Here is a 15,426-nt window from a genome sequence, read left to right as displayed (position 1 = left end):
AATTTACCATAAATAAAGAAGTAAGAAGGAATAGAATTAGTTACAAAATAAAAATAATTAAAAAAATCCTAACGAAATTTGGTGGAATTCCTGGGGAGGGAAGCTGCCTCTTCCCTAATTCTGACCGTTTATACGATTGAAAGGCATAGTATAGGATTGATTGCAAGGTACACAAGCATGCAACGTAAAATAACAAAGAACAATAGTTAGGTGATACATGCGCGTAACTTTCAAAATTACAAATGAATATTGATAAGTGACTAATTTACGTAATAATTGTATGACATTTTATATTATTTTTAGTCATTTTGGATATATTATTGGAAGAAAATGAATCATTTTGGCTATAATTAGTGAAAAATGCTTTTAAATAATTAAATGAGGTTTTTATCACTTTTTTACTTGGATTTTGTGTATTTTGACAGTTTCGACACATTTTCGTATTTCGACTATAACTTGAGCTACAATGATCGGATTGAGATGATTCTTAAACCAATTTGAAGATAAGAGATAGATCTACAACTTTGGTGAAGACATCTGAATCCAATTTGAAGGTTCTCAAAGTCAAAAAGCCAAATTACAGTAGCCAATTTCATTTGGTCGAAGCTGAAACAGGGCAGTGAGCAGTTAAGGGTATTTTGGTCATTTCTCAGCCTACACAGATCCAAATGAGGTGATTCTTATGCATTGCAAAGTTAACTCAAAGGGCTACAAGTTTCATGTTTTGGTCAAGAGTTAAATCAGCTTTTATTGTCAAGAAAAGTTCAGTTGAAGTTGACGCAAAATCGGAGCAGAGCTGGAAATTGAATAAAAGTGCACCAAAACGTCACAATAGCAATCCGGCTTGAATTTGGCCAGATTTCTGGCCGGATTGTGGTCAGAGAAGTCTGTTCTTTACACGAAAAACTCAATTTCACCTCCACTAAGTCACATGTGATGCTAGACATGTGAGAAACATTCCCAACTGTAAAAGAGAGGTGTAAACCTCACTTCTTGACCAACTTTCACCTTTATATAGCCAAAGCTTGCAAGATTGAAGAATGAATAGAGAGACATATGGGAGAAACTTGGAGTGCAGAGATGTAGCTCTTGCACTTTCTAAGTAGTAGGATAGTTTAGTTTAGAATAGTGTAGTTCTTCCATTCTTGTATATTAGCTAGATTAGGATGAAAATGGAGATGAAGAAGGAGTTGAATCTCATGTGATAAGGGTTATCTCTTTTCCAACTCTTTATCTTTTGTATTGGATTCTAAGTTCAGTTGATATGCAAGTTCTGGATTTTGTGTTCAATATATGTCTCTAAAGTTTATGCCTTGGGTTTGGTTGAACTTTCTATAATTGTTAGTGTTTATTATTTGGTTATATGATTGCTATGATTTGAGCAAGTTATTTAGCACTTTGGCTCTTTAAATCATGATTAATCTGGTACCATTGATTATGATTATCTAAGGTGTTGTTTTTGCAATAAAAATTGAGATTTAACACTAGTTCAAGAAGTGCTAAACATAGGGAGTACACTCACGAAAGTAGAGGTGCACCTATGTGGATTTTAGTGATTCATTTCATATAATTTCACTGAAGAAATGAACTTGTAACTAATTTCATAACCATGAGAATAGGTATGGATTAGTTATAAGCATAATTGATTCACTACGAAAGTAGGAATCAAATGCATAAGGAAATTGCACCATAACTAGCCTAGACGTAGTATTCAATGATCCAAATATAACACTTGCATGAGTAGTTAGGGATACCACAACCTAAGGAGCTTTTATTTGTTATTTTGTATAATTTCAGTAGGTTAAATTTGTTATAATTTACTGATAGCCTAAATAATAGAGAAGCTTTTGTAATACCGGTAATTGTTCACTCTTACCTGTGGGATCGATCCGATATCTACTCTAAACTACTAGTTGACCAGTATACTTGTAGTGAACGGGTGTAATTCGATTTTTTTAACTTGTACATATATTAAAATCCCGTCAAATATAATACTCCCTCCAAAGTTACTTGTATTGCTTGGCATTTTAAATAATTACGCAAATATCTACAAATCAGGAGGTGGAATACTTAAAAGATAGGAATAAATAGATAAGATAATGCTTAACAAATTTAATGGTTAGAGAGTTGTCTGTAACTCCTAGATCACAGTGCCTGTCATTTCATATTTTGGAAATAACAATTGTAAATGAGGGATAACTTAAAAGCTAAAGCAAATTATACCAACAAAGTAAACACCAACAAAGTAAACTCAGGAATGTAGAGACAACTTGATAGTGGAATCTACTTTAGTCTATAAACTTTAAAACAGGATACGTTAATTTTAAAAGTATAAAATTTATTCTACTTTAGTTCCTAAAATAAAAATATATCCTAATTCAGTCCCCAAAATATATAATGTGTCCCACTTTAGTTCGTAAATTATAAAATTTATCCCATTTAAGGATAAAATCTATCTGACTTTCTTCAAAGATTGTATTTTAAATGGGACAAATTTTATAGTTTAGGGACTAAATTATCTAATTTTAAAGTTTATAAACCAAAGTGAGAATTTAGATATAGTTAAAAGGTGTAAAGTGAAACTAACCCTAATTTCATTTTAATTTGTTCTTATCATAGTAGTCAAGAGTCAAACAAACAATTTCCTCAAAATTTTGTGTTCTCTGGCTTCACAAATGCATGTGGGTGTTATTTTAAAAATTATTTGGTTACATCAAGAGAAAACATGGTAACTCGGAAAAAAAATTATGTTTACAGTACATACCTTAACCTTAATGGAATATCTTCAAGTATTCTCCTTGGGCTTGTAGGTATTTATTGGTATAGTTGTTTTGCTCATAGAGCCCATGTATATCCTCCGCATCTACAAGATCCTCTTCTTGGGCATTTTTTGAGTTTAAGGGGTTTGGCACTAGTTTCTGTGGATTTGTATGAAAAGGTAATGGATTTTGATGGAGGAAGTTCAGCTTGAAATTCTCCTTTTGATGTTTGTCATTTTTTTTTAAACATAAACTGATGATGAGAAAGAATACTCTATTTCATTTCTTAGAGCATAGATCTCGAACCAGTCAAAGAATTGGATATGTTGTTTTGTTCTTTCTAGGAAACTATAGAAAGCTTCCTAGATTGCCTTTCATGGTTCTCCTCCGAAGTTGTCGAAGAAAGCTTCCTAGATTGCCTTTCGTGGTTCTCCTTCGAAGTTGTCGAAGAACCACTATCTCTTGACTTGGTTCTTTTATGCATATAATTGTCTTCTGAGACTCTCTTTGTCGATATGATACTCAGAAGTAAGAACTCTTAGTTCTAGAAGTGGATTGTTTGTCAGGGTTGAATATGTGACAAATACAAGGAGATCTCGTTGGACTATATTTTTCTAAAGAGGATTCACATTGATCTTCTAAAGCAGCTTTAGTTTGGACTGTATATCTTTCTTGAGGGATCTTTCAAGATAGATCCAAGTTGTGGAATCTGGTAGAGATGGAAGAAGTTGAGCGTCTTCCAGTGTTTGGAATGTCCATACTGGTACTGGCAGAGAAAGATACCCAAAAACTTCCTGATCTGTCAAATTTAATTTGAACTATCCTTGAAACTATTGTATTTTGACCTGGTATGTTAAGAACCATCTCCGGCAACATCCAGTCATCTGAAAGGGATACTTTATCCCAAGTGATTGTTCAAGAAATAGATATCCTAGATTTGGTTAGATCTATTTGGAAAAGGACTTTTTCTTCTTTTTTGGTTGCTTTCAAGGCTCCAGTGTTGAAAGTTGAGCTCATCACCTTGTATTCAATCCTATAAATAATAGCAATAGGAAGAGTTTCAAATTTTGTTTTATAGTTAGCTGTTTTGATGTTTAAAGTTAGTGCATCTCAAATATTTCTATTACGGAGAGATACTGTGAAGTTTGGGAAGCAATCAAAATATATTGATCCTTCACATAGGCTTATTTCAGCGATTCCCAGCAAGGAGTTATTGAAGTTTCGGAATCTGTAGTCTCGGAGACAAAGGAGTAAAAATGTGTCGAGTCCCTCCCCTTGTCAATGGTTTAGCTGCAATTTGTACAAGTCCAAAATAGATATTGTTGTATTTTTTTAAAGACTTTCAATGGTTTTCTTTGATAAAAGTTTGATTTCTTCATGGTCAACATTTAGAGCAATTGTTTGTTCAACTATTTTAATTGTATAATCAGACGTGATTTTCCATCGTTTACTACTTTGATATATTTCATGTTCTTGATACCTAGGAATTTCCTAGTCATCTATTTCTTGATTAATATCTTGTATGTTTATTTCTTCCTTTAAACAAGTGTTTGAAGAAGAGATGTTTGAAGAAATAGAGATTTTAGAGCTAAATCTAAAGAAAGAAGCTATTTTTATAGCTTCTTTCTTTAGATTTAGCTCTAAAAAATTAAACAGGTAAGCAGAAAACAAAGTTAATTAATAGAGAAGAATCACAAATAAGTAGGATTCCCCTTGGTACAAATCCTTTAGGATCCATGAGGGATAAATGTATAATTTAGACAATGTATAATATAAATAGTATGGATTTAAGAGATCATATTTGAACTTTAAAACAACTCATCGCCTTGGGTACTATCATTCTCTGAGAACCTCCTTAAATCTACAGGTCTTACTACTAGGACCTCTCTCAAAGGTTCCAAAAACTTGCTGTTTGTCAGCAAAATCTGAACTCGTAGATACATACTAATAGCATCGTAACATATTAAGTAACACACTCATCATCTCATTGCCCCCTCTGGCTTTGATACTAGAGTGGGGCGAGGTATGTATATATATATGTGTGTGTGTATGTATGTGTATGTGTGTGCATATGTGTGTGTGTATATTTTACATGATCTCCCTTCTTGATAAACCTGCTGAGCAAATGAAAGGAAAAAATTGTAAATGTGTTAATATTAATTAGTTGTAATTGATGACTGCAAGAAGAAAAATAAAAAGGATGATCACTTCAATCGTTGTCATGCAGAAATTATTATGCCAATATAGCAGTTCATAACGAATGATCTGAAACAATGAAGGAGCAATAAGTAGGAACCTTCTAACCTATTAACCGTCAGGACTTTTTTTCTCCTTTTTTGGTAAGTGAGAGGTATTGAATCGAGGATCTCCTACTTATAATCGGAGTCTCACTATCCGATCCAATCCTTCTCCAGACAAGACTCTGTGCTTTCAAACTCGGACCGGACCGGTTGGTCCGACTGGTCGAACCAGGAACCGGCCAAGTGTCCGGTCCGAGTTACTCTAAAAAATCGGATGTATAAAACTCGGTCAAACCCGATCAAAAACCTGATTTGACTGGCAAACCAGATGAACCAGGGTGATATCAAAGCTTCCAGTCCACTAAGAGGAAATTCGCATTTCAATCAAGGTCGGTTTGCAAGTACCAGCTATGGGAATTCTGGTGGGGCCGATGGAAAGATATAATGGTAGCATTCTTAATTGAAGCATACACCTGACATGGCAGCCTCAGTCCTACAGCCCAATTTTTTTTGAAAGGTCAAAATATTTTTAATATTATGTTTTGGCCCCTAGATTGTTGAAAATTGTACGTATATTAAAATTTCATCAAGTTTTTGGCGCCGTTGCCGGGGAAGATTTGGCAATATCGGTGTGAAGAGCAACTTTATTAGTTTAAATATTTTATTAGTTATAGTGTGAATGTTATTTTCTATAATTTTAGTATTTGTGTGTGTATGTGTTTTATCACCTATTTTTCTTACTAATTTTGCTCTTAAGTTGTTTAAAAGCAATTTTAGGTGAAGAAGAGGATAGATCAATTTGGAAGACAATGCTTGAGAAATGGGAGATTGGTAATGGATTGTTATCAAGTGCAAAACTCCTTCAATAGAAGTAACCAAAAAATTATTGAAGGTATGTCTTTTGAAGATGGTTTAAGGTGCTTAAAGACTAAATTTGATGTTATGATGTTACAAGTTCAAATGGACACAATTATACATGAAATTGAGCAAGGGAAGAATGTTAATCCTTTTAATTCTTATCATGTGATTTGTGTGAAAGTTATCACGCTACTAATACATGTATGCAAGCACAAAATGTGGATTATTATTAGAGCATTACAATCCTTGTTTTGATCGATATTGTGCTAATTGGAGCAATTCTCCTTTCTATGGTTGGAATAATCAATGTACTTATAGTGATTATTTATATTTTATGATTACCAACCTGAAAGTGTCCAATATGAATCAAAACCATCTTGGAAGTTGGCAATAGAGATGTTAGCTAATGCACCTCTACCTTGGGAGTTAGAAAGTGAACCATTAGCTAATGATTCTAATGCATCTTAAGAGCTAGCTGTAGAAAATTTTTCTAATTAATTTGATTTAGCAATAGAAAAGCTAGCAAATGCAACTTCCTATTGTTTTGATAGGATTGAGGAAAGAATAGATGAATTAACTTCTCACTTTGGTAGAATACATGAGCAATTGAATGCATTGTGTGAAGTCATTTCCTCTAATAATTTGCAAAAAGATCGTAGCATGAATGGTGGAAATGTTCTATGTGAAAATGGATTGCATTTTGGTAAAAATGATGATTCTAACTTGTGTTTCAATAAGGAAATGTCCATTTCACATAATAATATCTTTGGAGCTAATTTTGAATCTCAAGAGGTGAGCTTTAATGACTCAATTTTCACCCCTCTTGAGGAGTGTATAAAAAGTACAGGTTTTAAAGGTATTCCTGACCAAGATACTCTCATGGCATTTCCTTTGGTAAGTTCTCAAGTGGTGCATATTCAAGGTAATGTTTATGAAACACTTGGAATATGTAAGTCACTTCCATCTCTCACATCATTTGATCATGTGGTTTTTTCTATTAAGTCACCTTACAATGATCCACCACGGCCTAAAATGGTGAATTATTCATTAACTAAACCTCTTTGATAATGAGGTAATATAGTCAAGCTAATGATTATAAAAAAACACTTGTTGGGAGGCAACCCACCGATTTCTTATTTTTAGTAAGTTTTAGTTGTTTAACCAATGTTTTTGTGTGTTTTGTAGGTGGTAATGGCAAGAGTTCATACAAATGATTTCAATGACAAAAGTCTCTATATTGAGACAAAAAGGGAGTTTTCATGTTTAATTGCTGCATTTCATGCATTTAAAGTGTTTCATGTTAAAATTATAATCATGCATGATCATGTTAAACTTGGATTCTATTCAAAGAATATGAAAGCAAGTGAATACTAGTAGAATGCGGAAGGTTGGCCAAGCAAATTTGGAGGAAAAACTGTAGAAAACAGCTTTTTCTGTAGCAAATCCGGCCATAACTTCGGCCAAATATTGGCCGGATTGAAGGCCGGATAGTCAGGGGAGAAAGAAAAATTTTTTCCGGCTCACTGGCTAGAATCCGGCCAATAATCCGGTCGGATATGCAACAAAAAAAAAAATTTTTTGCCCAGAATCCCTCCAATTTCTGGCCGGATATGAACAGTAACCAGCGTAAGAGGAATCCGTCACAATTTTTCTCCATTCTTCTTCAATCCTACTTATACACTAACACCTCAAACACATACTACTCACTAAACTCACTCTTTTCACCATCCAATTTTCAAACCAACTATACCAAAACACTCATCTTTCACTTGAGAGATGATTTCATAGCTAAAAATTCTTCAAAAACAAGTTTTAATTCAGATTTGAGCAACTCAAGAACAACGGTTTCACATTTTTTAATTCTTCATTTGAGGCCGAATTGGAGTGAAATTTTTGGGGGTTTCTTCACCATTTGCATCCATAATCATCCACAAACAAGTTTGAGGTAACAAATCTTCACCAAATGTTGTCATTTGAATTTTGCCATTTATCACTTTTTTTTAATGTTTGGGTAATTTCGAATTTTTTCTCATTTTGAAGTTTGATGCTTTTTATTATGGTTATTGAGCTTATTAATGATTATTGGTGATGTTTAACTCATGAGTTTGTGATTATTTGGTGAATTTTTGCTAATTTTATGCTTAATTTGGCTTGGCGACAAAGTTGCATATTAAGTGGCCAATGTAGCATTTTAATTAACTTAGTGGGAGTTTTTGATATTCATGTAAGTAATTTAGATTACCTAATGAATGAAAAGGTGATTGGTTGAATGATTTCTTGAATTCTTAGGTAATTCTAAAAGAAAAGGTGAATTGAAGATGGCCTTAATTTATGAAATTCATAAATACACTTATAATCTCTGTAGTTCAATGATTTTTAGTATTTCATGAATTATCATGAAGGTCATTTATATTTTGATTTGGTGTGTTTGCCTCCATTTTGAGATTACTTTTGTACTTGATGGGACTTGATCATTGATGACAAAATGTATAAATGGAACTTATTTTGTTCATGATTGTGGATTTATTGTGTGAAATTAGCTTCCCTTTGCTTTGGATACTAATGCATATATTTGATTAACAAAGATTAGCTCATTTCATGTTTTTATCCCATGAACATTGTATGGTTCTACATGCTTGATCATTTTTCCTTTTTCCTTGACTTGCATGTTTTTTTCTTGTTGATTGCAACCTTTTATTTTTAAGAAATTTATTTGTTTTGATTTTGTCTTTTTCAGGGTGCAATAAGTGAACTCTCCATTCTTTCTCAAATACGATTGGAAATTCATCACATTGCCATGGATTTGGATCGCGCAAGTTATAAAGGGAGTATTTTCTTTTACTCTTTATTTATTTTCCTTTTCTCACATTGAGGACAATGTGAAGTTTAAGTGTGGGGGAAGAAATATTTGACCTTGCATTTTAATACTATGTGATGATATTTTGTGGACTTAAATGCTTAGAAATGTTGGAATTGTGTTTGAATTATTTGTCATGTGGATAATTTACGTGAAATTGGGTTTGTTGGCAGGGAGTTTTCATCCATTTATAAGGGGTCGTCAAAATTTTTCTCAAATCTTTTCCAATATTTCACTGTGGCCCAAAAAATTCCTCAAATTTTTGCATTCGTATTCAAAAAGGGCTAAATTGTTCCAACCTTAAGTGTTTGATTCTTCCAATTGTTGAAACTTTATGTGTATTTTGGAAGGTTTAGTTCTCATTTAACTTGAAAATGATTATTATGCAATTAGGATTTTTGCATTTTTGAAAGTATATTTGGTAAAGTGAGGAAAATTATGTCTATAAATTTTACATGTTTAATGAGATTTCTTTTTTTTATTTAATTTTACAAGTAAGTGATTGATATAGTCGATAAAAGTCATACTCCTCCTTTGATTATTTTTATATATTTTTCTATGAGAAAAAAAAAGAAAAAAAAAAGAAAGAGAGAAAAAGAAAAAAAAGAAAAGAAAAGAAATTAAATAAAAATTGTTCTACTCCAATTATTCTTGTACCAAGTAACTGAGGGTTGGCATCTACAAATGTCGACATTCGCGTAAAAAGGTATTCGAATTATGAGTATGCATAGCAATTTAAATAAGTGAAATGTTGAGTAACGGGGGATCTTCACCTAAAAGTGTCGATTTTCGCGTAAAAAGACATTCTCACTATTTAAGTAAAATTAGTGTAAATAAATCACTTTTAGTTGTAAAATTTTGAGAAAAAGATGATTATAGGAGGAGGAAGGCTATAAATTGACTATGTGATTTGCTTATTTGTGAAATTAAGTTAGGGTGAGAGATTAAGTTTAACTTGTTGAATTTAGGGTATAATTATCTTTCCTTTACTTGATATTATGAGTATTTAGTATAATTTGAACAATTGTATAATGATTATTTTCCAAGTCTTGAGGAATTAAATTTAACAAAAGTACATATATTATTTCACCTCTTGAATCATTGTAATTGATTATGTGTGGATTGCTTGAGGACAAGTAATGATTTAAGTGTGGGGGAGTTTGATAAGTGACTAATTTACGCAATAATTGTATGACATTTTATATTATTTTTAATCACTTTGGGTATATTATTGGAAGAAAATGAATCATTTTGGCTATAATTGGTGAAAAATGCTTTTAAGTAATTAAATGAGGTTTTTATCACTTTTTTACTTGGATTTTATGCATTTTGACAGTTTTGACACATTTTCGTATTTCAACTATAACTTGAGTTACAATGATCGGATTGAGATGATTCTTTAACCAATTTGAAGATAAGAGATAGATCTACAACTTTGGTGAAGACATCTGAATTCAGTTTGAAGGTTTTCAAAGTCAAAAAGCCGAATTACAGTAGCCAATTTCATTTGGTCGAAGCTGAAACACGGCAGTGAGCAGTCAAGGATATTTTGGTCATTTTGCAGCCTACACAGATCCAAATGAGGTGATTCTTGATGCATTGGAAAGTTAACTCAAAGCGCTACAAGTTTCATGTTTTGGTCAACAGCTAAATCAGCTTTTATCATCAAGAAAAGTTCAGTTGAAATTGATGCAAAATCGGAGCAGAGCAGGAAATTGAACAAAAGTGCACCAAAACGTCACTATAGCAATTCGGCCAGAATTTGGCCGGATTTGTGGGCTGATTTATGGCCGGATTGTAGTCAGAGAAGTTTGCTTTTTACGCGAAAAATTCAATTTCACCTCCACTAAGTCACATGTGATGCTAGACATGTGAGAAACATTCCCAACTGTAAAAGAGAGGTATAAACCTCACTTCTTGACCAACTTTCACCTTTCTATAGCCAAAACTTGCAAGATTGAAGAGTGAATAGAGAGACATACGGGAGAAACTTGGAGTGCAGAGATGTAGCTCTTGCACTTTCTAAGTAGTAGGATAGTTTAGTTTAGAATAGTGTAGCTCTTCCATTCTTGTATATTAGCTAGATTAGGATGAAAATGGAGATGAAGAAGGTGGAGTTGAAGCTCATGTGACAAGGGTTATCTCTTTTCCAACTCTTTATCTTTTGTATTGGATTCTAAGTTTAGTTGATATGCAAGTTCTGGATTTTGCGTTCAATATGCGTCTCTAAAGTTTATGCCTTGGGTTTGATTGAATTTTCTATAATTGTTAGTGTTTATTATTTGGTTATTTGATTGCAATGATTTGAACAAGTTATTTAGCACTTTGGCTCTTTAAATCATGATTAATTTGGTACCATTGATTGTGATTATCTAAGGTGTTGTTTCTGCAATGAAAATTGAGATTTAACACTAGTTCAAGAAGTGCTAAACATAGGGAGTACACTCACGAAAGTAGAAGTGCACCTATGTGGTTTTTAGTGATTCATTTCATATAATTTCACTGAAGAAATGAACTTGTAGCTAATTTCATAACCATGAGAATAGGTATGGATTAGTTATAAGTATAATTGATTCACTACGAAAGTAGGATTCAAATGCATAAGGAAATTGCACCATAACTAGCCTAGATGTAGTACTCAATGATCCAAATATAACACTTGCATGAGTAGTTAGGGATACCACAACCTAAGGAGCTTTTATTTGTTATTTTGTATAATTTCAGTAGGTTAAATTTGTTATAATTCACTGATAGTCTAAATAATAGAGAAGCTTTAATAATACCGGTAATTGTTCACTCTTCCCTGTGGGATCGACCCGATATATACTCTAAACTACTAGTTGACTTGTATGCTTGCAGTGAACGGGTGTAATTCTTTTTTTTTTTTTTTTAACTTGTACGTATATTAAAATCCCATCAAATATAATACTCCCTCCAAAATTACTTGTATTGCTTGGCATTTTAAATAATCACGCAAATATCTACAAATCAGGAGGTGGAAATACTTAAAAGATAGGAGTAAATAGATAAGCTAATGCTTAACAAATTTAATAGTTAGAGAGTTGTCTGTAACTCCTAGATCACAGTGCCTGTCATTTCATATTTTGGAAATAACAATTGTAAATGAGGGATAACTTAAAAGTTAAAGCAAATTACACCAACAAAGTAAACTCAGGAATGTAGAGACAACTTGATAGTGGAATCTACTTTAGTCTATAAACTTTAAAACAGGATACGTTAATTTTAAAAGTATAAAATTTATTCTACTTTAGTTCCTAAAATAAAAATATATCCTAATTCAGTCCCCAAAATATAAAATGTGTCCCACTTTAGTTCGTAAATTATAAAATTTATCCCATTTAAGGATAAAATCTGTCTGACTTTCTTCAAAGATTGTATTTTAAATGGGACAAATTTTATATTTTAGGGACTAAATTATCTAATTTTAAAGTTTATAAACCAAAGTGAGAATTTAGATATAGTTAAAAGGTGTAAAGTGAAACTAACCCTAATTTCATTTTAATTTGTTCTTAACATAGTAGTCAAGAGTCAAACGAACAATTTCCTCAAAATTTTGTGTTCTCTGGCTTCACAAAAGCATGTGGGTGTAATTTTAAAAATTATTTGGTTACATCAAGAGAGAACATGGTAACTCGAAAAAAAAATTATGTTTACAGTACATACCTTAACCTTAATGGAATATCTTCAGGTATTCTCCTTGGGCTTGTAGGTATTTATTGGTATAGTTGTTTTGCTCATAGAGCCCATGTATATCCTCCGCATCTACAAGATCCTCTTCTTGGGCATTTTTGAGTTTAAAGGGTTTGGCACTAGTTTCTGTGGATTTGTATGAAAAGGCAATGGATTTTGATGGAGGAAGTTTAGCTTGAAATTCTCCTTTTGATGTTTGTCATTTTTTTGTAACATAAACTGATGACGAGAAAGAATACTCTATTTCATTTCTTAGAGCATAGATCTCGAACCAGTCAAAGAATTGGATATGTTGTTTTGTTCTTTCTAGGAAACTATAGAAAGCTTCCTAGATTGCCTTTCGTGGTTCTTCTTTGATGTTTTCAAAGAACCACTATCTCTTGACTTGGTTCTTTTATGCATAGAATTGTCTTTTGAGACTCTCTTTGTCGATATGATACTTAGAAGTAAGAACTCTTAGTTCTAGCAGTGGATTGTTTGTCATGGTTGAATATGTGACAAATACAAGGAGATCTCGTTGGACTATATTTTCTAAGGAGGATTCACATTGATCTTCTAAAGCAGCTTCAGTTTGGACTGTATATCTTGCTTGAGGGATCTTTGAAGATAGATCCAAGTTGTGGAATCTGGTAGAAATGGAAGAAGTTGAGCGTCTTCCAATGTTTGGAATGTCCATACTGGTACTGGCAGAGCAAGATACCCTAAAACTCCCTGATCTATCAAATTTAATTTGAACTATCCTTGAAACTATTGTATTTTGACCTGGTATGTTAAGAACCATCTCGGGCAACATCCAGTCATCTGAAAGGGATACTTTATCCCAAGTGATTGTTCTAGAAATAGATATCATAGATTTGGTTAGATCTGTTTGGAAAAGGACTTCTTCTTCTTTTTTGGTTGCTTTCAAGGCTCCAGTGCTGAAAGTTGAGCTCATCACCTTGTATTCGATCCTATAAATAATACCAATAGGAAGAGTTCCAAATTTTGTTTTATAGTTAGCTGTTTTGACGTTTAAAGTTAGTGCATCTAAAATGTTTCTATTACGGAGAGATACTGTGAAGTTTGGGAAGCAATCAAAATATATTGATCCTTCACATAGGCTTATTTCAGCGATTCCCAGTAGGGAGTCATTGAAGTTTAGGAATCTATAGTCTCGGAGACAAAGGAGTAAAGATGTGTCGAGTCCCTCCCCTTGTCAATGGTTTAGCTGCAATTTGTACAAGTCCAAAATGGATATTGTTGTATTTTTTTTAAGACTTTCAATGATTTTCTTTGATAAAAGTTTGATTTCTTCATGGTCAACATTTTGAGCAATTGTTTGTTCAACTATTTTAATTGTATAATCAGACGTGATTTTCCATCGTTTACTACTTTGATATATTTCATGTTCTTGATACCTAGGAATTTCCTAGTCATCTATTTCTTGATTAATATCTTGTATGTTTATTTCTTCCTTTAAACAAGTGTTTGAAGAAGAGATGTTTGAAGAAATATAGTTTTTAGAGCTAAATCTAAAGATCGAAACTGTAAAAATAGATTAATAAAAATTAAACAGGTAAGCAGAAAACAAAGTTAATTAATAGAGAAGAATCACAGATAAGTAGGATTTCCCTTCCCCTTGGTACAAATCCTTTTGGATCCATGAGGGACAAATGTATAATTTAGACAATTTATAATATAGATAGTATGGATTTAAGAGATCAAATTTGAACTTTAAAACAACTCATCGCCTTGGGTACTATCATTCTCTGAGAACGTCCTTAAATCTACAGGTCTTACTACTAGGACCTCTCTCAAAGGTTCCAAAAACTTGCTGTTTGTCAGCAAGATCTGAACTCGTAGATACATACTAATAGCATCGTAACATATTAAGTAACACACTCATCATCTCACTTCCCCCTTTGGCTTTGATACTAGAGTGGGGCGAGGTATGTATATATATATGTGTATGTGTGTGTGTGTGTGTGTATGTATGTGTGTGTATATGTCTGTGTGTATATTTTACATGATCTCCCTTCTTGATAAACCTACTGTGCAAATGAAAGGAAAAAATTGTAAATGTGTTAATATTAATTAGTTGTAATTGATGACTGTAAGAAGAAAAATAAAAAGGATGATCACTTTAATTGTTGTCATGCAAAAATTATTATGACAATATAGCAGTTCATAACGAATGATCTGAAACAATGAAGGAGCAATAAGTAGGAACCTTCTAACCCATTAACCGTCGGGACTTTTTTTCTCCTTTTTTGGTATGTGAGAGGTATTGAATCAAGGATCTCCTACTTATAATCGGAGTCTCACTATCCGATCCAATCCTTCTCCAGACAAGACTCTGTGTTTTCAAACTCGGACCGGACCGGCTGGTCCAACCGGTCGAACCAAGAACAGGCCAAGTGTCCGGTCCGAGTACTCTAAAAAATCGGATGTATAAAACTCGGTCAAACCCGATCAAAAATCGGATTTGACCGGCAAACCAAATGAACCGGGGTGATATCAAAGCTTCCAGTCCACTAAGAGGAAATTCGCATTTCAATCAAGGCTGGCTTGCAAGTACGAACTGTGGAAATTCTGGTTGGCCCGATGGAAAGATATAATGGCAGCATTCTTAATTGAAGCATACACTTGACATGGCATGCGCAGTTGAGACTTCAGCCTCAGTCCTACAGCCCAATTTTTTTTTTTAAAGGTCAAAGTGTTTTTAATATTATGTTTTGGCCCCTAGATTGTTAAAAATTATTAATATATCTCAAATATTTCATATTTTATAAATATTATCCTAAAGTTTGGTGTTATTTTTCAATCAAATCTATAATTTTAATTCTAAACTTCTTAATGTTCATTGAATAGTATAAATTGCTACTTGATCATTCTAATTTCTTGTTAAATATATTTGAAATATTAAATATATATGAATATACATTTATTAATATTAACATGTTCTTAAGTATTTTTTACATATAATATTTTAAATTTTAAATAATTTTTATTTATGACATCA

This window comes from Coffea arabica, chromosome 5c (assembly GCF_036785885.1).
Source record: "Coffea arabica cultivar ET-39 chromosome 5c, Coffea Arabica ET-39 HiFi, whole genome shotgun sequence".
Taxonomy (NCBI): Eukaryota; Viridiplantae; Streptophyta; class Magnoliopsida; order Gentianales; family Rubiaceae; genus Coffea; species Coffea arabica.
This window is presented reverse-complemented; position numbering follows the sequence as displayed.